The sequence below is a fragment of the Pleurodeles waltl genome, chromosome 3_1 (genome assembly GCF_031143425.1).
Source record: "Pleurodeles waltl isolate 20211129_DDA chromosome 3_1, aPleWal1.hap1.20221129, whole genome shotgun sequence".
Taxonomy (NCBI): domain Eukaryota; kingdom Metazoa; phylum Chordata; class Amphibia; order Caudata; family Salamandridae; genus Pleurodeles; species Pleurodeles waltl.
Window position 1 is genome coordinate 1162639135 of NC_090440.1, and position 23944 is coordinate 1162663078.

At 44.4% G+C, this 23944-nt stretch overlaps 1 protein-coding gene across 1 annotated transcript in view; it reads left to right on the top strand.

Annotated features, from left to right (window-relative positions):
* LOC138285031 (otoancorin-like) overlaps positions 1-23944 on the top strand; it is a 489250-nt gene that overhangs the window by 273487 nt on the left and 191819 nt on the right. The window lies entirely within an intron of this gene.

Genomic DNA, 23944 nt, shown 5'->3' on the forward strand with positions numbered 1-23944 from the left:
AAATTGGAGACTATAGGACACTTTACAATCCTTTCTTTTACAAGGGATTCACCGGTAAGGCCCCATTCACTGGCTGTGATGCCCGCTTCTTCTGTACTCTAAGAGGAGATCAAATTGTCATTCCCTCTGTTTTTCCCGAGCCCTTGCTTTTTTTACCAAGTAGTGGAATAATCTTGCTAGCTTGTTGGTCAGTCTGAAAAATCTTAAACATTGATCTTAAACACCTTATAAGCCAGTGGTGTCCACCATTGTCCTGCAAAGGGGGATTGATGCCAGAATTTTCGAAAGCCCACATTGCATGCAACAAGCCTAAATGGCAATCAGCTATTTAATCAGCATTTCTCCTGAAGCTCTGGTATGGATTCAGCTCTTGCAGACCAACCATGAACATATATGTCAAGCCATCTTTCTTTCTCAGAAGTTGCTCCTACTTGCAATTTCTGGATTACCTGTATGTAGCATGCATGTGTCATGGCTACTCAAGTGCTTTTGGAGGTCCATACATCATAAGCTCTTCAAGAATGCCAAAACACTGCATTAAGTTCTTGAACATTACTAAGAGAAGTTCCCTGACTCTTAGGTGAACGAACCACTGTATTAGGCTCTGGCATGAGTCAGATTTGTTAATAATTGAAGGTCCCACCCTCTGAAGTATGCAAGCACACTGAAGTATGCAGGCACACTGTATTAGAGTGACGTGTGGGAATAGTTTGTTTGTGAGAGATGCTCACTGTCAGCAAATGCACTTCTTTGAGGTACTGGTGGTGGGATTATTTCAGTAAAATAAGTTCTGTACCTCTGTGTTGTGCAGACGCTCCGTGTTAACCTCTGGTGGCTGTAATAGTTTGTTAGTGTTTGAGATGTTCCCACTCTCTGGGGAGTGAAGGCCCTCTACATTGTTCTATGGTGCTGTGGATAAGTTCGTAGCGAAAGAAGCTCGCTTCTTCTTGTAGGTATAGGCTTTACATTGCTCTCTAATGCTGGGATATTTTGTTAGTGAGAGAATCTCACTGCCTCTGAGATGTGCAGATACACCAAGTCGCCTAGCCTACAAATGTTGATTAGTGAGAGAAGCAAGCCATGCCCTCCAGCAGGTCCAGAGAGCATTGAGCAATTTCCAGATGATGAGAACCCTCACCATAATTCTGCCTCTATTCAAAGCCTAAATGTAAAAGGTGTTTTAACCTTAAGCCCTCTTTGAACGTGAGGGAAGGGCAAATTATCTCCTTGCCCACCCTCAGAGATCTTTGGAGTAACTCTCTGTACATTCTGAGTCTCACTTGCTAAAAAGTGCCAATATTCACATTCTAAATTGCAAGTTGATTGTTATTGCTATTTGTATAGAGTGTAGCCAGTCTCAATACATAATAGCACTTTCTGGGGTGGTGGCATCTTCTCTACCACGTTTGAAAGATTTAATCAAACACTGGAAATATGAGATGTCCTGTGGTTATGTTTTAGTTATTGTGCTCTGGCCAATCAATGGAACTGAAGAGTGTGAACTGCGTGGAAAGAGATGAGTGGTTGGAATTATATGCAAAGGGTCTGCTGTGGTCCTCTCAGATGTCTTCCATCATGTTTTTTGTGTTGGAAGGTTGTTGTTAGAGGCTTTTCTAACTGTCTAAACAGCATTTAAGTTAATGCAAGAGAAGATGAACAGGACCAAGGCACTCCAAAATCAATAATACGTCAAAGTAAGTAAAGTTGCTGGAGATATTTTATTCCTTTGAAGATGGAAATGGAAAGTGTTCAGTTAGTATAAGCGTCCATAAATGATACAACAGAAAACAGCCAACACGTGTTTCATCCTATCGGACTTTTTCATGGCTGAAATAAAACAAAACAAACAAAGGAACTATTTACAATAATGACACTGTCAATAGATAGATGCGACAGGTAGTACAAGATCCAAATCACCTCATAGATAGAGGGAGACTGTGCAATATGCAAGTCCCATTGCATGTGCACACACGATTTACAACAGAGAAATAATCAATGGTAAGTGTTTAAGCAACATAATCATGTCACCTTGTGCTCGAATGGTGGATAAACAAGAGAGGTAAGACAGAGATGAAAAAGGTGAAAGGAAGAACGCAAGATCCCCCCGTGCGAAAAAATTGCTAGTGTTTAAAAAAGAACAAATAAAAGTGTGGTGCACATACTAAGTACAGAAAGTAGGATAAACAGGTGTTCATGAAAAAAAACATTTTTACCTCAGAGACTATGGTAAGGACAAATAATGCCCGTGAAATGCTTCTGTCGAATTTCCAGCCAGGTCGTCCTAAATCTAAGAAAGAGACCCGCAGGAAGAATTGCATTGTAAAAAGAGATTTCTGAGATTGAAAGGTAAAACACCACAAAAGACATAAAAAACAGAAAATAAGGCATAAACACAGGTAAATAAGACCTACCAAAAGAAGTAGAATATTTCAGTACGAACGATTAATGGTGTTGAAAAGAATGATGAGTTTTCCAAATTGGGGAAAGATAGCGTTCAGTGTATCCTCATAAATTGAGAAGGAAATACACTATAGGATTGTAACTGGACACATATCTGTAGAGGATATGAAGCAGAAGAGAAAACCACTCTGTAAACAATCCTCACATGTAGAGAAGGAAAGACAGGACCAAAGAACTACAACATTGCTAGATAATCGATTGAGTAGAAGTAGCTTTATAGTAGACGTGGAAAGAAGTAACTATTGTGAGCTAAGGTGGGGCCATATTCTACAAAGTAGTGCTTAGAAAACCAGAAAAGCAGCAGTAGGGGATGGTCTAGTTGCCGTAATACGACCAGTAAGGTAAGTAAAGGTTGAGGCAGTAGCCTATACCGTAATAGGTTCAACCGGCGATATCGAGAGATATTAGGAGGAGAAGAACAAAAACATCAGTTTTCAAAGACGCTAAGAGATCAAATGCAAAAGTGCCCCAAAACATGCAATTATACATAAAAGCATGTAGAATCCTCCATGCGAGTAAAAAACCAATGCTGGAGGTAACTAAACTAAAGTACAAGAAGAGGCAAACAAGTCAGTCCGAAAAAAGTAGCATACCTGTATGTAAACCTGTCCAAAATCTGGAGCGGGAAGTAGCTGAAGTGTCCGGTCGCGTGGAGCGCGTAATAACGCTGCTGTAATGTATGCAACCCCGTACCCAAGAAGGGGCGTCGTATAAGAAACGCACACCCGGAAGTAGAGATAGGACTAGAAAAAGTTGCAATGTTTACCAAACATTGTGTAAATAGAATAAGGGACAAGACTGCGGGCACCATCTTGGAAGTATGAACTAGCGCGTATGTCAAAAATAATAAGATGCAGTATAAAGTGTAGAGAAAAACCAGATACAAAATGTCGCTAATGAAATATGAATTTTCAACAGAAAATCCAAAGCCCACATAGTAGAGAAAGAGATAGAGAGAAAGGGTTAAAGAGTGGAAAAGACAGGGGGAAGTATTGGAGCAAAGTAATACGTGGTTGTTATAGATATTGAAGAGGGACTAGGCGGCAGGTGAGAAACCACCGATAGGAAAAAACACTTTTGAGCACAGTATTGAATACAAACTGGTGTAGAGTCCCTCTTCAATATTTATTATGTATTTACATCTTATTTTATGATGTTTCATGTCTATTATCCCATTCATACTATGTTGTTAATAAGTACAATGCACTCATTGTAAATGCTCATTTAAGCATACTATTACACTGTACACCAGTTTGTATTCAATACTGTGCTCAAAAGTGTTTTTTCCTATCTGTGGTTTCTCACCTGCCGCCTAGTCCCTCTTCAATATCTATAACAACCACGTATTACTTTGCTCCAATACTTCCCCCTGTCTTTTCCACTCTTTAACCCTTTCTCTCTACCTCTTTCTCTACTATGTGGGCTTTGGATTTTCTGTTTAAAATTCATATTTCATTAGCGACTTTTTGTATCTGGTTTTTCTCTACACTTTATACTGCATCTTATTATTTTTGACATACGCGCTAGTTCATACTTCCAAGATGGCGCCCGCAGTCTTGCCCCTTATTCTATTTACACAATGTTCGGTAAACATTGCAACTTTTTCCAGTCCTATCTCTACTTCCGGGTGTGCGTTTCTTATACGACGCCCATCCTTGGGTACGGGGTTGCATACATTACGGCAGCGTTATTACGCGCTCCACACGACCGGACACTTTAGCTACTTCCCGCTCCGGATTTTGGACGGGTTTACATACAGGTATGCTACTTTTTTCGGACTGACTTGTTTGCCTCTTCTTGTACTTTAGTTTCGTTGCCTCCAGCATTGGTTTTTTACTCGCATGGAGGATTCTACATGCTTTTATGTATAATTGTATGTTTTGGGGCACTTTTGCATTTTATCTCTTAGCGTCTTTGAAAACTGATGTTTTTGTTCTTCTCCTCCTAATATCTCTCGATATGGCCGGTTGAACCTATTACGGTATAGTCTACTGCCTCAACCTTTACTTACCTTACTGGTCATATTACGGCAACTAGACCATCCCCTACTGCTGCTTTTCTGGTTTTCTAAGCACTACTTTGTAGAATATGGCCCCACCTTAGCTCACAATAGTTACTTCTTTCCACGTCTACTATAAAGCTATTTCTACTCAATCGATTATCTAGCAATGTTGTAGTTCTTTGGTCCTGTCTTTCCTTCTCTACATGTGAGGATTGTTTACAGAGTGGTTTTCTCTTCTGCTTCATATCCTCTACAGATATGTGTCCAGTTACAATCCTATAGTGTATTTCCTTCTCAATTTATGAGGATACACTGAACGCTATCTTTCTCCAATTTGGAAAACTCATCATTCTTTTCAAAACCATCATTCGTCCGTACTGAAATATTCTACTTCTTTTGGTAGGTCTTATTTACCTGTGTTTATGCCTTATTTTCTGTTTTTTATTTTTTTTGTGGTGTTTTACCTTTCAATCTCAGAAATCTCTTTTTACAATGCAATTCTTCCTGCGGGTCTATTTCTTAGATTTAGGACGACCTGGCTGGAAATTCAACAGAAGCATTTCACGGGCATTATTTGTCCTTACCATAGTCTCTGAGGTAAAAATGGATTTCTTCATGAACACCTGTTCATCCTACTTTCTGTACTTAGTATGTGCACCACACTTTTATTTGTTCTTTTTTAAACACTAGCAATTTTTTCGCACGGGGGGATCTTGCGTTCTTCCTTTCACCTTTTTCATCTCTGTCTTACCTCTCTTGTTTATCCACCATTCGAGCACAAGGTGACATGATTATGTTGCTTAAACACTTACCATTGATTATTTCTCTGTTGTAAATCGTGTGTGCACACGCAATGGGACTTGCATATTGCACAGTCTCCCTCTATCTATGAGGTGATTTGGATCTTGTACTACCTGTCGCATCTATCTATTGACAGTGTCATTATTGTAAATAGTTCCTTTGTTTCTTTTGTTTTATTTCAGCCTTGAAAAAGTCTGATAGGACGAAACACGTGTTGGCTGTTTTCTGTTGTATCATTTATGGACGCTTATACTTACTGAACACTTTCCATTTCCATCTTCAAAGAAATAAAATATCTCCAGCAACTTTACTTACTTTGACGTATTATTGATTTTGGAGTGCCTTTGTCCTGTTCATCTTCTCTTGCATTTTGTATCTACAGCACTTAACATAGGTGGTTCTTGTTGGTTCCATTTGTGTTCTTGTGTACTTTTAAAACCCGTGGTGGTTGGGTTTTTCGGACCAGGATGGCACCATTTGCAGTGATCAATTCCATTTATTTGACTTCCAGAGTGTCTTCGGATGTGCAACGGGGAGCGTCAACCACCATTCTTCTTTTAAGTAGCATTTAAGTTAATAGCAATCCTGGTCGTTAGAAAATAGTCCGCATGTGTATTACTGTGAATTAACATGTCTGAGCTTTGTTGGAAGGGTGTGTGATATCCGCCTAATGAGCTCTTTTCTCCTTGTGACGTGTGCTGTACTTGCAAAGTAGCCTTCTCTTAGATGGAAAAACCTAATGTACGCTTTCCCCTGTGAATACAAAGTAGTTAGTGGTTATCCCGCGAATAGGCGGCTTTCATCTTCCTCCATTTTCCAATCAATATCTCGGCTTGATTACTGATAATCATTCTCGTGCATGTTACTGCTAGTCTGGCTCCGTGCATTAAACCTTTTCTCCCTTGCTTCCAAACGGTGGGCCAAATCCACCTCACAGGTACCCTAAAATAAGAAAACTGAGAGGACTACTTTGCGAGGCTGGATGGGTCACAACTTCTCGATTTTATTTTTCAAAAAAACTTCTCAAGATCATCTAAGGGTCATTTAACTGCCCTTCATAACAGCAGGGATGTGTTGTTGCTGCAGTGAGGGACTGCTGATAGCAGCGAATGCACTGTCACAGATCAGCAGTGGTCACAAGTCACCCCTCCCCTGATCCAAGCCTGAGAAATGCACAGAGTCCCAGCCCCTGCCTGCTCCTTCGTGTCTTTAGGGGCATAAACACTCAACACCCTTCTCCATAGTGTAAAAGGCAATTTATTAGGACAGGCTTGCTTCATAACATAACATCAACATAACTGTAACTTGATTGAACACTTTCAACTTTTCACTTTGAACTCCCCTGTCTTCCAATCTCACTTCCTTCCCCACTTCTCTGTTCACCCAGCATCCCCTTCCATTCTCACACGCATCACCCTTTTGCGTTCGTCTCCTGCCTGAAAACAGGCATCCCACTCTGTCATCCTTCACCTGCTTCTTTTTTCCCGGTGGAAGGGTGGCTAGTCCCGCATCTGATCCTCCACCCTCCCCATCTTCTGCCACCCAGCATAAACCATCTAAGCGTTTTGCTGCCCCACCAGCAAACCCACTGCAACTCGAAATCAGACAGGCTTGCTCCTCCACAGCTTCTCCCCCCACAAATATGTAATGCACATTCCCCATGTTTGACAAATGTACTCCATCATCTCTGAAAAGTCCGTCTTCACTTTCTTTAATCCCTTCGTGCATTCACACTTTGATGTCCTGCATCCTACAGAACACCCGCATAGCCCGATTGAGCTTTCTCCTGGCCCGTTCAATGGCCCCATGCTTCAAAGCTCCTCTCCATTTCCTTCTGGGCACAAACTCTGTCCATACCAAACAAGTCCCATGCATGTTGTGCTTCAGTAATGCCAGATCCCCCTGCATGTGTTGCAGTAGGGTGAGCCCCTATAATCGAACCAAATCATTTTCCCCTAGGTGCAATACCAGAACATAAGGACAACCTCATGTCGGCTACATTGCAGTTATAAAAGGAAGCAAATTGACCCACCTCATGCCGCTCTTCCTCAACCACACCTCATGTCTGCTACTCAGAAGTCCCAGTGATCATCCATAAACTTGCTTCCCAGGGAATAAACGAATGTCCAACCAGCCATGTCACCGCTTTTGCTTTCTCCGGGCCGTACACACAACCTAGAAGCATGAACATCTATCAATGTAGAACACAAAATCCCCCCCAGTGCATAAAAGTGTCCTCTCCCTGAAAATACTCCCTCTCAAGCCCTGAGATATCTCTCGCAACATTTTGACCTCCATCTGCCAATGCGCCGGATTCTGTCCAGTTCCAGCCTAAACGAGCCGCCTCAGTAGCCGTACCAATCTGAAACAAATGAGTTCCAAAATTACCCTGCTGCCTTCTGACCCATCTCAAAGCCATTCTCATCACAGCCAACAACTGGAAAGCCGTAAGCTTCTTCCCGTTCATGTGACAGAAAACACCCCTTGACTGCTCAGAAACGTGTGTCTGGAAGGAGTTCCACTCCTGCACCGGCCATGCTTCCCCCTCTCCCTCTCTCCCTCTTCATCCAACCATATCCACTTCTCTCTCCCCAACTGGTCCATTTTCGAGCACCTCAACCAGATGCCCAAACACGCTCTCTGCCTTCGTACATCCTCCTTCCGAATTCCACAATCTTTACCCACTCCCAGCAATTCATACACTCGGAAGGCCCCAAAAAACATACACATCATACACAAATGAAAAAGTGCTACTTATATATACGCATCCACACAACAAAACAGCAACACATGTAACAGTTGTACCAATAGCTAAAACTTAATAACCTCACGCACCACCCTTCTTGGCCCTGATTGCGCCCTGCCCCAACCTTATAACATTTTCAGCAGAATGTCATACTTTGCAGGGTCCCTGACAAAAAACAGCTTCCCATAAAAAGACACACCCACCATTTTACTCCCAATCGTGGCTGGCGACAAACCCTTGTGAGTCGGAAATAACACAAAACACACACAACATGCGCTTCAAGCTCAACCCTCCCTTGTCACCAGAAACGATCTCCATTCGCCTCAAAATCCTGAAATTCCAACCATGCTAAATGGTAACTCCTCAGCGTGGATTCTGCCAGCAACATCTCCACCAGTTTCATGACCATCATGCCCCACACTTACACATGTCTGCTGGAACTGCAGTCTTGTGCTCTTCTGCACCCGGTGCCAATGGGTGGAAACTCTGCCACTGTGAAGGAGACAGGGAATCTGCGATAGAATTGTTGACCCCAGGAATGTGTGCAGCCTTAAATATGATGTTTAAAGACAAACAGCGCAGCATGAATCTTCGCAAAAGGTGCAGCACCCTAAGATCCCTTGCCCTCTGTCTGTTCACCAAATCAACCACTGTCAAGTTCTCAACATGAAACATTACAGTCTTGTTCGCCAGCTCGTCACCCCACACCACCAAAGCAAGCAACAGTGGGAAGAATTCAAAAAACGCAATGCTCCTGCCCTGGTTTAACCAGTGTGCTGGGCAAGATTTCACGCACCACCGTCCATCCCAAAAAAGGCTAAAAGCAGAGGCCCCTGCCGCGTCCGAAAAAATGTTCACCTGCGCGAAAAGCCATGTTCACCAGTGTCCTCTTCGCGAAAAGCCATGGAAACCCCATTAAACTGTGTCAGGAAAAGCTCCCACACCCTGATGTCCTCCCTCAAACCTACCATCGGCTGAATCCTGTGATGAGAAAGGGATGCTCCAAACTTCGCCAGCCCCATGCATCTACAAAATGACCTTCCTCCCCGTACAACCCTACATTCACAGTTAAGGTAGCCCAGGAGCTGTTGTACGACATGCAGCTCTATCTTCCGTCTCAACCTGACCTGTCGCAAGAATTGCAAGATTTTAGCAACCTTGCCCGCCGGCAAACGCACAATGAGTGCCACCGTTTCCAGCTCAATGCCCAAAAATGACAACACGCAACTAGGTCCCTCTGTCTTTTCAGGTGCCAGAGGCACTCCTAACTCCTGCAGCAAGCTCTCGAAACACTGCAAGGCCTTCCCGCACGCTCCTGAATGTGGTGCCTCCACAAAAAGAAAATTGTCCCGATAGTGTGACACTGTCCGATGCCCACTCAGCTGCACAAAAACCCACTGAAAGAAGATACTGAAGGTTTCAAACAATGCACGGGAAATTGTGCACCCCATAAGTAGCACCCTGTCCACATAAATAGCCCCTCCTAACTGCATCCCCAGCAAAGTGAAATCCTCAGGGTGAATAGGAAGCAGCCAGAAAGCTGCCTTGAAGTCACACTTGGCCAACTCCGCGCCCTTACCATATCCCCTTATGAGCCAGATAGCATCATCCACAGAAGCATATACCACCTTGGTATCTTCTGGTGAAATAAAATCATTGAATGACGCCCCTTCTGGCCATGACAAATGGTGTATCAAACAAAACTCCCCATTTGCCTTCTTGGGGACCACATCCAAAGGTGAGACCATAAGATCCTCCATGGGCCACCCGTAAAAGGGGCCAGCAATTCTGCCCTCTGCCACCTCCTTGGCCAGTTTTGTCGCTACCATGTCAGGCATGGCTAACACTGACTGCAAATTCTCCTCCCATCTCCTCCGCAGCCCTCGGTACCCTACTTGAAAACCCTGTCCTAAACCCCATTCCAATTTGCACGCCATGTCCATATCTGGGTACATGCGCAACCAGGACAGTAACCTATCCAATTTAATTGGAGTAGGTGCCCTTCGGCCCAGCAGTGCCTTGGCCTCCTCTGCCCCTGGAAGATCTCCACTTTTCTGCCAGACTGGCCAAGAAAAAACATTGTGTGACTGGATGTCTCCCCCCACATTTGGAACATTCATGCTTGAATTTTCAATGGTGCCTAGGGCAAAACCCCTTTTTGAAGTTATAGCATGCTCCTGAGTTAGGTAATGGTGCTCTTGGTACCTGACCCGCTCTGACCGAGGTGGGACGCTGCTGAAAAATCCTATAGACCACTGGAAGACCACTAGCTGTATGGATGGACACCGCAGACTGCAAAGAAGCCATCCATTGCATCCATAGCTCCGGGTCCATGCCCGCACGATTTTTCAGGGTTAGCACTCACTCTAGCCTGAAACTGCTCATCATAGCTCAACCATGCAAAACCTCCAAAATGCATTTGGGCCTTGCAAATAATATCCATATATTTAAACATAGCAATGGCTCTGTCCGCGTATTTTCTTGCAGTAAATACTAGCATATATCAGGAATGCTGAGGTCCAATTATCCATGGAGATAGGTACGCCTAGGCCTATGTGCCAGTTCCCACTCTTCCTCTTTTGAGCCTTCTTTAGCCTGAATGTCTCTATTTAGGAGCCAAAATATGTCCACATACTCATGCTTCTATATCTGAGCCTTCGTCTTCTCCACCAGGTGAGACCCCCACGGCATTGCTAAACCCATGTAGGTTAGCCACTTCTTAAGGATATCCCCTTCTTTAGCATCACTTTCCTTGTCCCCAAGCGCCACAGCATCACCCTTTATGCCCTGTAGTGTCGCAACCTTCTCTGTCTCTTGCTCTTTACCACTCAGATACCACACTGGTATCAAAAGTACCATGTACTGAATCATCCCCCACGCCAACAGACTTGTATTGGGCCGCCCCAGCCTTGCCCCTTCACTCGGCCCAAGGGGACAACCAGTCTCCCTTACCTTGTACTCCGTGAGCCTGAGTACTCTCGTCCAACAAGGCCTTGAGCCCGCTGTCTGCCGTGCGTGACACCTCCCGCGCTCCAACGCCATTTTTTGATGTCTGCAAAACAGGAAAAGAAGAGGGGGTTGTGCCGCTCCTGTGCCTCGCTCCCCTCCCCTGGTCCCCGCTCACCTCCTTGTCGCGTTACTCCCCTTCTTTCCATTCCTCCAATTCCTTGTCATAGTCCAACTCTACCACATCTTCCTCGTCCATACCCCATTCATCTTTGTCAACCTCTGCATCCACCGCATCACGCTCACAGACCATCCAGTGACCCCCATGGCGTTTGTCATCTGCGCATTTCGTGCAGTCCTGTGGTGTAGAGAAGGCGCCGAAGACCCCTTTATTGCTTCAGGCCAACATCCGGGGGCCCTGATGCACCCCATTGGGGCTTTGCCACCTTTCTGCCAACCGCTGCTGCTGGCATTGACTTCCCGCGCTGCACCTGGCCATATGCGCCATGTGCCCTTGTCGCGCTGCCTACACCACAGGACGCATGAGCCTCCTGCTCCCTACCTTGTTCTTCTTCCGGGACCCATACCCAAGTTCCACGCCCCAAACTACATCCACTGGGTACCTCGCTGACCCTCCCGACTTTCTTTTAGCCTGCCTGGCCCGCTCCTCTGCCTCACCCCTTTCTTTCAATAGGCGTACCCACCGCTCTTCTGTCTCCGTCACTAGCGTCCTCTGCTCCTGTATCCTGGCCTCAATGTCCACTGCTGACCAGTCAGTGGTGGGCTTCTGCTGACAAACCTCCTTCCCTGAACCCTCCACACTTGACTCCCCCTGCTCCTTACTGGACCCCATGCCCGACTCCCTCGCCCTGCTGTCACTGGCACCCACCTGGGCCCCTCCCTCTACCACCTGAACTTTCTTAAGTCTGGCCTTTCCTTTGCCCCCCTCCCCTATGCCCCCCAGTTGTTCCCTTCCTGCCAGTCATGCCAGGCTGGCCGGCCCAGAAAGGTCCAGAGGCATCTCCAGGCCTTCAGGCTCACTAGGCCTCAACACGTCAATAGGGCTGTTGTTAGAAATTGGGTCTTTGGTTGACAGTCGGGTTACCCCCTGTTCAAGCAAGGACCCTCACTCTAGTCAGGGTAAAAGAGAATCACCCTCAGCTAACACCTGCTTACCCTCTTGGCAGCTTGGCAGAGCAGTAGGCTTAACCTCAGAGTGCTAGGTGTAAAGTATTTGTACCAACACACACAGTGACACACAGTGACTTAATGAAAACACTACAAAATGACACAACACCAGTTTAGAAAAATAGGAAATATTTATCTAAACAAAACAAGACCAAAACGACAAAAATCCAACATACACAAGTCAAGTTATGAATTTTTAGAGATTAAACTCAAAAATAGCGTTTACAAACAAAAATACTTTGATGAAATGTTAACACGGCATCGTGACGGAGTAGTTCCCAAAAAGCCGACACCAGCGGCGCCGAACATGGAGTCGTGTAGACCCCCAAGTACAGTACCTTTGGTGAAGAGTGAAAACAAGCCGATGCGCAAAGTCGCGGATCGCGGCGTCTGTGTGAAACGTTGAATCCACGCACTTCGAGCGGCGTCGGTCACGACATGGTGCGGCTACTTCCACGGAGTCGCGGACTTCAGCGGGGCTGCAGCGGCATTGGGCCTGCGAAGAGCATCGCATTCCAGCGATGGTCACGGCGTCGGGTGCAGGTGGCCTCACCGGATTCAGCGGTGTCGGTCCGGAGTCGTCCGAAGTCGATTTCCTTGGATTTCCACCAGGTTTCCTTTCAAGGGCCCAGGGACTGGATAGGGCAACACTTGTCGGAGCAGGAGTCTCTCCAGAGACTCCAGGTGCTGGCAGAGAGAAGTCTTTGCTGTCCCTGAGACTTCAAACAACAGGAAGCAAGCTCTAACTCAAGCCCCTGGAGATTTCTTCACAAGATGGAAGGCACACAAAGTCCAGTCTTTGCCCTCTTACTCTGGCAGAAGCAGCACTGCAGGAAGGTTCCACAAAGCACAGTCACAGGCAGGGCAGCACTTCTTCTTCAGCTATCTTCTCCAGGCAGAGGTTCCTCTTAGTTCCAGAAGTGTTTCTCTAGTCTGTAGATTTGGGTGCCCTTCTTATACCCATTTTAGTCTTTGAAGTCAATTTTCTTCAAAGGGGACTCACACCTACTTGTGAAATCCTGCCTTGCTTAGGCAAGGCCTCAGGCACACACCAGGGGGTCGGAGTCTGCATTGTCAGAGGCAGGCACAGTCCTTTCAGATGACAGTGACCACTCCACCCCTCCCTCCTAGCAGAGATGGCTAATCAGGAAATGCAGGTTACACCCAAGCTCCCTTTGTGTCACTGTCTAGTGTGAGATGAAAAACAACCCAACTGTCAAACTGACCCAGACAGAGAATCCACAAACAAGGCAGAGTCACAGAATGGTTTAAGCAAGAAAATGCTCACTTTCTAAAAGTGGCATTTTCAAACGGACAATCTCAAAATCAACTTTACTAAAAGATGTATTTTTAAATTGTGAGTTCTCTGACCCCAAACTCCACATGTCCATCTACTATCTAGGGGAATCTACACTTTAATAATATTTTAAAGGTAGCCCCCATATTATCCTATGAGAGAGACAGGCCTTGCAACATTGAAAAACGAAATTGGCAGTATTTCACTGTCAGGACATATAAACCACATTACTATATGTCCTACCTTATCCATACACTGCACCCTGCCCTTGGGGCTACCAAGGGCCTACCTTAGGGGTGCCTTACATGTAAGAAAAGGGAAGGTTTAGGCCTGGCAAGTGGGTACACTTGCCAAGTCGAATTTACAGTGTAAAAATACACACACAGACACTGCAGTGGCAGGTCGGAGACATAATTACAGGGTTACTTGTGTGGGTGGCACCACCAGTGCTGCAGGCCCACTAGTAACATTTGTTTTACAGGCCCTGGGCACCTCAGGTGCACTTTACTAGGGACTTAACAGTAAAACAAATATGCCAATCATGGAGAACCAATTACATACACATTTTAAACAGGAGCACTTGCACTTTAGCACTGGTTAGCAGTGGTAAAGTGCCCAGAGTAATAAAAACAGCAAAATCAGAGTCCAGCACACATCAATAACCTGGGGAACAGAGGCAAAAAAGTTAAGGTAGACCACGCCAAGGATGAAAAAGTCTAACAGCTGTCAAGCCCTTTTAGCAGGCCCTGGGCACCGGGCCCAGGTGCCTCCCCAGCTGCCCCTCCTCCACCTGCAATGTCTGAATTTCAGGCTCCCCCAATGCCCCACTCACTGATTTGTGCTCCAGGGGGGTGGACCTGCAAAATCCCCGACCCCCCCAGTGAGTACACCAGGCCTGAGTAGGTCGCTATGGCCGGCTTCGCCTAAAACGCGAAAAATACCTGCCCCTCGGAGATCGGCTCAAATCTTGACAGCAGCGTGACAAGCCGATCCCCTTTCCCGGCCCCTTCTTATACCAAACCGAACTCCCTCCCCTTCCTCTCCCCAGCCTATTCTGCCTGTGGCCATCTCTTTCTGGCCCGAAGCTTCCCGTGGAGAGACTGGACTGCATCAATCTCTCCGCAGGGCCCTCCATTCTAATCCATATCATGCTTCCAAACAGTCCCCTGCTGCGAGCTCCCTACCGACCCCTACCCTGTCTCTTCCCTAGTCAGCTCATTGCACCCTGTACTTATATATTTCAGGGGTTTCAGCTGTTGGCCCCAAAATTTACTTGCACAGGACAAGTTACCCTGGGACATTGTGTGGCAGAAATCTGGATTTTCAGCTGGTCGGACCGGTTTGGCTTCACTGTTCACAAAGAAGGGCAACTGCACCTCAACCCGACCCCTTTGCTCAGGCAAAATTTCCTGACTTTAAGGGTAAAAGAAGAATTGTCACCCTGCCCTACAAAAGACGTATGAGGCCCAGCCACACTTTTTTTGGTGCCCCTGTCCGTGGAATATTAAAAATTTGTCCGTGGGTACCTGGTCAACTGAAATAGGTTGAACCGCCACAGCGATGCATTTTGGAGTAGGTAATACTTGACATGCTCGTAATATTGTTTTGGTCCAAACGTGACATAATTTAATTTGAATAAGACAATTTAAATGCATGGGGCTGTAATGTTGGGCCTCTGTCGGGTTCTACACACGCAGCCGGCGCGGTGCCTAAAGGAATACACATACGCAGTGGTTGGATATTACGCGCTATTGCCACGACCGGAGCGCGCCCTTTATTATATAGATTCTCTGGCATCACCCGCTCTCACATTGCGGATAGATTCAATGTTTGTGAGAACCCGAGTGGCTCTCTACAGGGGTCTCCACCAATAGTATGTTCTGGATAAGACCGCTTTAATACTTCATTTTCACACTAGGGGGCAATTCTAAAAAAAAACAGTCTGACATTTGAGAATACGCACAAACTCATACAAGTGTTTGTTGTTCACCTAGTTTTCCAAATATTATTATGCCGAAAGGCCCACTCCCCAAACACAGTAGTAGATTTTCGACACACAAAACGTTGTACCACGATGCTGATTTTACACGTGCATAAATCCAGCTCAGCCTGAGAAATTCACAAGCCACTCCCGCTTCTAAATTCTGGGAGTGCAACATGGTTCTGTGAAAACCGTCATTATAATTTAGACTGAGAAAACATTGAAAAAAAGTCTAAATAAATCAACACTTAATCTGGAGAGCCCCGCAGGACCCCCACACACTTCTTTCTATCGGCCTCTGTGCTATTTCATGCATATTTTTGAAACGTCAAAGTGCTTCGCAAAAAATGTTTGTAAAGTTTCCCTAAATGTCAAAATTTGATTAAGTGTTCAGTAAACGCAAAATATGAGACATTACATGAGATAATAGCTTGATATTCAGTATGTAGCAAACTGCCCACATGTGATAATGATGTTTCATAGGAGGCCAGAGTAAAGATGAATAATTACTTCATTTACATAATTTGTTCCTTTATGAGTTTATGAGTTTCGTAATAATTTGTTAAAAATATACATTTCATGAAGCCTTAGGCTTACTTGATTCTTTTTTCAAAAACGTGTTTATTGATAACCTGGAGGCAAATCAGAATGGTTAGTATCATGCCACTAACTGCTGGTATTTGCTTCTAGTGTTCGTTCAGTGAGTGTGTTGCACGGGGACACAAAGCCGCCCGGTAAAATGGGGATGTTTTTAGTTGGGGGAGAGAGAGGGGGCTGTGAACGTGGGTGCTAATCGCTGTATTGCATACCCTACATCAGTTAACAGTCCTTTCCCTCACTATTACGGACTCTCACGGCAAAAGTGGAAGGCCTGGAGAGCTCTCGGCCATGATTTGTGCATTTTGTTTGAAGCTCTGAGAGTCAATGCACGCCAATTTTGAAGTTCACTGCTTTTTGACGGTATAAATAAACTGCTGGTCTTGGGCTCACTACATCTACTGTTTGTTCAGTTCAATTTACTTTATTTCGGCCGAAGGCCAAAAAATCACACATAAAAAAACAACAATATGAAATACATTTCATTATTATTAGCTTATACACAGTATGTATAGATCTTTAATGGATCCCTTTGCAATTGGTTACTCCTGCAGTAGTTTACAAACATTGACTAAATCAACAGGACAAGCATACTTCTACATAGCCTCTCAGTTAATGTGTTGCGTAATACTTAAAATCTAGTCAATCTTTTTTCAAAAGGAAAACTATTAAAAAGTAATGTCAATGAAATACATCACAACATACCAATTGTTTATAAATATTCATTACAAATATTGTGCTAAAAATGCCCCAGATCTAGAGAATGACGCATTTTAAAGTTGGGTTCTCAACGCAATGTGTGTGGCAGGATGACCCGTTTTGGAGTTTTAACTTTTATTAGGCATGAGCTACAAATTAGAAAGTGTTAAGAATTAGTAATTGTTTAACAATTCTTTTTTAATTAGGGTGATGCACAGATTTTAGAATGATAAATAAGAAAGCGCTTCTACAGATATAATACCTGAGAACTATTTTAAAATGTTTTATGTTTTGTATATTTTGTACATCACAAAGTGTTTAATGTATATGGAGTTTTTTTATACGATTCTATGGCAAATTGGCAAATAAAGTTGGATTGACTGACCTACTGACTAGGCAAAGCTAGCTTGAAGCTAGGATAGCATACGGAGGGGGATTTTCCTCCGTACTGGCCAGACATTCTCTAGGTACTTGGCATTAGAAACAAGCATTTACAAAGCAATGGGTCTTGCATTTGCTCAAGTTAGAGCTATTAGCGTTGTAAATTCTTAACGGGACTTTTCTTGTCACATAAATTGAGAATGAAAAGTAAAACGTGAGTTTACATAAGAGAGCCGATTCAAAGTGTCACGGCCTTCAGCAGCGTGAGCGCGAAGGAGACGCATAAAAGGAAAAAGAAGTTAGCTCGCAGTCAAACTTATCGACAAACATGCAATTATCCATGTAACAGGCTCGGTCCCCAAGGTGGTAACTAAAATGCCTCAAGGAGGGACAGACGTAAAGCATTTACTAATAATAACAAAGGATTTTTGAAAGGCAAGCCTATGGAAGAGTAATAGTGATAGGAGTGTGGTGGGCGTGGTTAAAAGCCCACATAGATACCCAGACATCAGAAAAGCAGCGCTTGCGCACTGCTATGCTTGACCGAAAAACAACAGAGGACGTATCTGCTCTACATATTTGAGTGCTACCCTATACTGTATGACACCTAGAAAGCAGGGAGGCAATCCAGTGCTTCTGCTGTTTACCGTAATTGGGACAAAAGAACAATAGGTGGTCATCTGTTTCACCATTCCTTCTGAAGGTGGGGCACATTTTGCTGTCCCCATCCATTTGACAATAAACATGGCAAGCCTGAACCTTATGTAGAGTGCTTTTGTAAATGAGGGATGAATATCATCCATATAATTCTCAAACTGCACAAATGGCCTGAACTCTAAGAAACGTTCTATCAGGGGTCCAAGGCCTTGCTGTTCCGCAAGTTTACCCTCTTCATATTCCCAATAGATGTGTTTAAATTTTTTAACAGCTGCTGGTGAAATTGTGCTTGGATCTACCTAGTACTCTTGTAGTTCTAAAATAAAAAGGGACTGCTTGATGCAGTCAAACCATGATAATAACAACCCTCCCTGTGACCTATCTAAGACATCCCTTAGACCCAAGCTGTAGTATGTCAGCTCAAAAGACGACCAAACTCGCAGCCAATATAAGATCGGTTTCAAACGGACTATAGGGGCTATGGGCCGGATGCCTAAGTCTTGTTTAAACACCAAGGAAGTGCTTTGGAGAAGTTTGAGGGCAGCCCTCAAAAATGTATTTTCAGCTACTTCTAAGGTGTTAGAGTTGCCGTAGCCCCACAACTCCGCCCCACAGAATGCTGCAGCAACCGCTTGAGCCCCCCAAACTTCAAGGAGGGGGAAATAGGATGGAAAAAAGTTTTGTTTAACATTTTTAGGATAGTAGCTGCTTTGTAATTGAAGATGGGCGTGCTTTTAATAACCTGGCTTGTTCAGGAATTGGCACTAGATAGACGGATGCCTATTCATTGCTACTACCCCCCTACATTTTCTGTGTGGCTGACTAGCCACAAACATTGTTTAATTCGCATTGATTGCTAGCTGTGATCCAAACAGAATAGATTAAACGTTGCTAAAAGGGTCGCTAGGCCTTTTGGAGTTTTAGATATTAAAAGAGTGTTGTCAGCTAATAGTAAAGCCGATATTTTTGTTCCCCCAAGTACAGGGGAATCATTATCACAATCCAATAAGCAGTGAATGCACGATTTATAAATAATAGGAACAGTGTGGGGGCAAGGCACGCAGCCTTGCCTGATTCCCTTTGCGATCTTGAAGGTTTTGGTGGATTCCCCAATGGCACCCCAACATACTTGGGCAAAATTATTGCAATAAAGCTGAATAATAATGTCAAGGAAGGGGACCAGGAGGCCTAGATCTCTAGGTATACACCATAGATGATCTCTAAGGACCATGTTGAAGGCTGCCTTGAGGTTGACAAAAGCAACATAAATACTGCCCCTTTTTAAGTCTACCTCTTTTCACCTAGTTGGCTGAGACCTAAAGACTTGGCCTACTGTACTGGTTTTGGAGCGGAATCTGGCCTGAAACTGCGTTAAGATCTCATTTTCATCTAACCATAAAAGTAATCAATTAAGGATTAGTTTACAAATATTTTTTTCGCTAGGATCAATTAGGCTGATTGGCCAGTAGTTCGCTGGATCTGTTTTTGAACCTTTCTTATATATAGGAATGATTCCCACTCATTTCCAGGATGTGGATATATCTGTGCCTGCCATAATAGTATTAGCAACACAAGTAAGATAGGGTGCCCAGGTGACTGGTTCTGATATAAAAAATGATCTGCCAGAATTCAATCTCATCTAGGCACCATCACAGGCTTCTGAGCAGAGATGGCCCGTGTAGCTTCGATCAGGGTAAAGAACCCTTCTATTTTTAGTGATTCATCAGAAGCCCCAGGAAGGCGTGAGGCGGAAGAGCTACTAAATAAGGATGTGAAATGGCTTGCCAAGTCCTGCGGAAAGATGACAGATCTGGGCTACTGCTTTTAGGCTAAATGTACGAGTAATCCAAGGCTCACTGCACAGGAGCTACTGGTCTGAGAATCACTGTAGAAGTAAACTATTTACAGATTTGAGGTTCACTGAACAAAGATGAAGCTCACTGCACAAACACATCACCCACAGATCTGAGGATCACTGTAAGATTGAACCAGTGGAGGAGTGCAAGAGTATATATTCTACTCACCTGAGGCATAAAGCACAAGTACATCAATTGCAAAGCTACCCAGAGAGCTAAAAAGACAATATCTTGCATGATTGCAGACCCTGGCCTCACATATATTGTTTAGTTAAGGGAGGTGAAGCAAGTCTAGTTTGTCCTTTAGAGAGCAGGCACATGTCAGTCTGTCTCTTGCTTAAGACGTAGGGTATTTACTTCATGTCATGCCCTTTGGTGCATTTTATTAAGACTTGTGCTAATTTACTGTACTGATTTAACATGAATAACTGTTATTTCTGCCTTCTTTATTTCACTTTTTATTATTAAACCTTTATGGTTTCTAACTTTATACTGTACCTGAGCCCCCTTAACTTAAGGCTTATTTAATAGACTTTGCTGACTTATTTGCTTTCTAACTTATCTTCTTAGAGAAACATTGCCTCATAGGTTCTTGAGGACAAAACCTTTCCAGATCCTGCAAAGGCCTTTTATGAGAAGATTATTTGAGAAGACGGTGTTAACACTAGCATGATGACACCCTTTAATGGTGAAGAGTTATAGGTAGCTTTTTTAGACACCTCCAGCGAGTCATCTTCTTTCTTATCAGCATAGAATATGAACACTGGGAACAGTACCAAAGTAGTCCCTGGTTGAATACTTAGAATCCCACGGACCATTTGTGACCAAATGGTCCAAAGCATATTCAGCTTCTGTGCTTGTAGAAATCTCAAACTGACAAAAGATCCTAAAATAAATTAGGTCCTTTTTCCCAAAATAGTAGTCTAGAGTCGGTATTTTGATCCCTAATTAAGATATTTCTGTACACCCCTCACTGTCACTTCACTCTGCTTTTTAAAATAATACAGACTTGCATTTGTAGCTACACATTTGCATGTCACTGTCATGAGAATTCTTTGCTCTACAGAAATTGACCTTACTATGTTTCATTCAAAGGATGTTTGCCAGTGCCTCCCACTGTGATATATACCTGGAGGTGCCGGCAAATTATTTTGGTAAAGATTGTCTACTTTACAAGATGTTTAATTTTATATTCATGAGACAGGTTCATGGATGCCAAATGACCGCAATTTCAGAAGTACTGGAAGTGGCTTCACAAGCACAATTGTAATAACAAGGTGGATCCTTTGTCCCACCAGCCTCATACTCATTATTGAGAGACTAAAAGAAGGGAAAGGTGTGGGAACTATAGAAATCAAATATCACTTCTAGCAGCTGGAGCAGCAAAGGCATTGCAAGGGGTGCAAAAGTGCAAGCTGATGTAACTCCTTAAGTGACCAAGAGTGTATCCAGATGTGTATCCCTTGCTCACTGTGCAATAGAATCCAAGCTATACCTCACTGGCTAAGGCTGACAAGGCCAAAACTAGTCTGGGATTGCTTGTGTTCCTTTTTTGAGTGGGACTCGCCTGTCAGTTTTGGATGTGCTGCTCCCATGAGAAGCAGGATCAGTACTGTTTTTGCATAATGTGGGCCTTTGTCTAGAGGGGCACAATGGGACAAAACAGTGTGTGGGAATGGTACCTGAGCAATTACCGCTGGTTAAATTATTTGGCAGCATTCCTCCCATCACCTTTTGTGTGACTGATGATACCACTTATTAATGTTGTTGGGATAGAAAAGTACTCTGTACGGTATTGGACGTGCACCCCTACCCTGAGTGCCCAATTGTGCTGATGTTTGGATCCCTAATGCTGAGTTTTGTTGTGATAGGCAAACATTGATCACAAGTGTGCACCATGATATAGACCTCTCTCAAGGATTGCGGTCTGTTGGATCAGAAGGGACAGCCAAAGCTCTACCCTCATAGGGGTGGAATGCTACTGCCTTTATAGTGATGGAAGGCTACTGCCTTTACCAGGAGTTAAGCAGCAAAAGTGCAGTGGAGGCAGCATGCAGTGTAGTGATCAGTAGGAGTGAGCAGATGCTTTCTAACCTGTGTCACTGGAAAGAGGCCTACAGTCGCATTCATTTTTAAAGTTCTGCTGATTTGTGCTTAACTCATCCATGGCCTACATCAGTTTGTAGTGAAATGCTGCCCAGTCCATGAGTGGTGCATCTGAGCTGGGTGTATGTGTGCCTGGGAAGGGTACAATACAAGGATAATGTAGTACTGAGCAGTGCATGCATGGTAAATGCATGTGCTGGGTGTATGTGTGCCTTTGAGTAGTACAGTACACGGAGGATGTAGTGCTGTGCAGTGCGTGCCTGGTGAGTGCATGTGCTGGGTGTTTGTGTGCATATGAATGGTACAGTACAGGAAGGATGCAGTGTGCGCATTTTAAATGCATTTGCTGAATGTATGTGTTCCTATGAGTCGTATAAAACATGGAGGATACAGTACTGTGCAGTGTGGGTATTCTGTTTACATGCACTGTGTGTGTGTGTGTCTATGAATGAAACAATACATGGAGGGGCCTGTGTTAAATTGTGGGAGACCCAGACCCTCATGGTGAAAGATGGAGAGGAGGTAGAGAGATCCCCGCAGACAGAATTGTAAGTTGATTGGGACACGCACTGGGAAGGGTTGAGTGAGGCTTCTCCTGTACACTTCAAAGTGTGCTGTGATTCAGTGAGAGGTCACAAGGAAGGGGCCTTTACACATCTCAGGAAGGAGATGGGGCTGATTTGAGAATCATAAAGAGTAGGACTGTGTCCCCTGGACTAATCTTTTGATGCACGTTTTGCTGTGGCTGATATCCAGGTGTGAATTCTAGTCAATCCTATTGCCAGTGTTGTGGGACTATCTGCTTTGGAGACACTCATGCTGTGACAAACTCTCTTTCAAGAGGGAGCAGAGGACTGCACACTTTAAAAAAAGCAGAACCGCAACATAAAACTTGAAAGACACAGAACCTAAATCACATTTGGTGTCTGGAAATGGACTAGAAAAGGGGAGTTTGAGACCCCAAAAATTACCATCTGCCATGCAGCCACAGGCTGTGTGAGGAGGGGAAGCTCTACAAGACTTCTGCCTGTGACCAGGACAGTAGGCCAAGGCCTGCTAGCCTCCCTGCTGGGTAAGGAGACACCACCCAGGCAATCCATTACCACCTGCTCTGGTGCCTGGAGCACCAGCACCTGCCTGCTTGCTAGAACAATGTGCCCTATCAGGAAGATGACAGCATTGGAGTGAGCAAGGTCCACTAAAGAGCCCTGTCGAGTGGTTTCCCTTTTTGAGGGAAAGGCTACTGCACCAATCTGGTAGTTTCCTGTTTACAGAACAGTCAGTGATCCCTATATGCCAGGAGAGGGCCACGGTGAATTTAGCTGTGTGTACCGCTGCACAGATTGGGCTGAAATTCTGTGTAGTAGCAAGGCCTCAGTGGAAAAGACTGACATGCCGTAGCCCTTTGCATTAGTGAGGCAGCAAGCCCATATCCCAGGAGGGTTTGCTGTGGTAAAGCTTTGTCATATCAATCAGGTCTAAGCCAGTGGATAGTGAGTTGTGGTGACCCTGCATGTCAGAGGGGGTCACCAGGAGCACCAAGGACTGCAACCTGTTCTGCCCCTACCAGAGAAGTGAAGATGCTATGTGGGCACCTGTACACCATTACTCATGCAGGGGACCCAAGAAAGGATTATCATAGCCAGCCCAATAAGGGAGCAAACAAACACTTAACCCACAGGAGTAGCTGGAATGAGCCTACAGTCGCTTCAAGAGCATAATCGTGAGGGAGAGACTTTGCACCCAATAAGTGCATCTTCCTGGGCCACATGCAGCCAATTCACCTGAACTTGACTGCAGCCACTGTGAGCGCCTGTGGGCATGGCACACTCAGGAACTCCAAATGCTTTACACCTGCTGTGGTGGGGGTGAGTGGGGGAACTTGAGGCTATTTTAGCATGATAGCATGGGAAGACTATTGACTTTTAGGTACAGTCATATTGGACTTGTGAGAGTCAGACTACTAGTGGTGCATATCCTTGATATTACTAATAACGAATATGGAATAACCACGATCGCTAACATGGGTGGGACAGGAAACCTAGAGCCATGATCTCAGGGGAGGACTGTGTAATTGTTTGTGGATGTCATATTTTTTTCTTTCTGTGGGTTGCGGAAAAAATGAAATACTTCTCTTTTTTTATAAAAGTTAGTATTTGACTTAACAATGATTTATTGCTGCTGCACACATTTTGAGTCATAAGCCTGTGTTCACCATAATGTATCA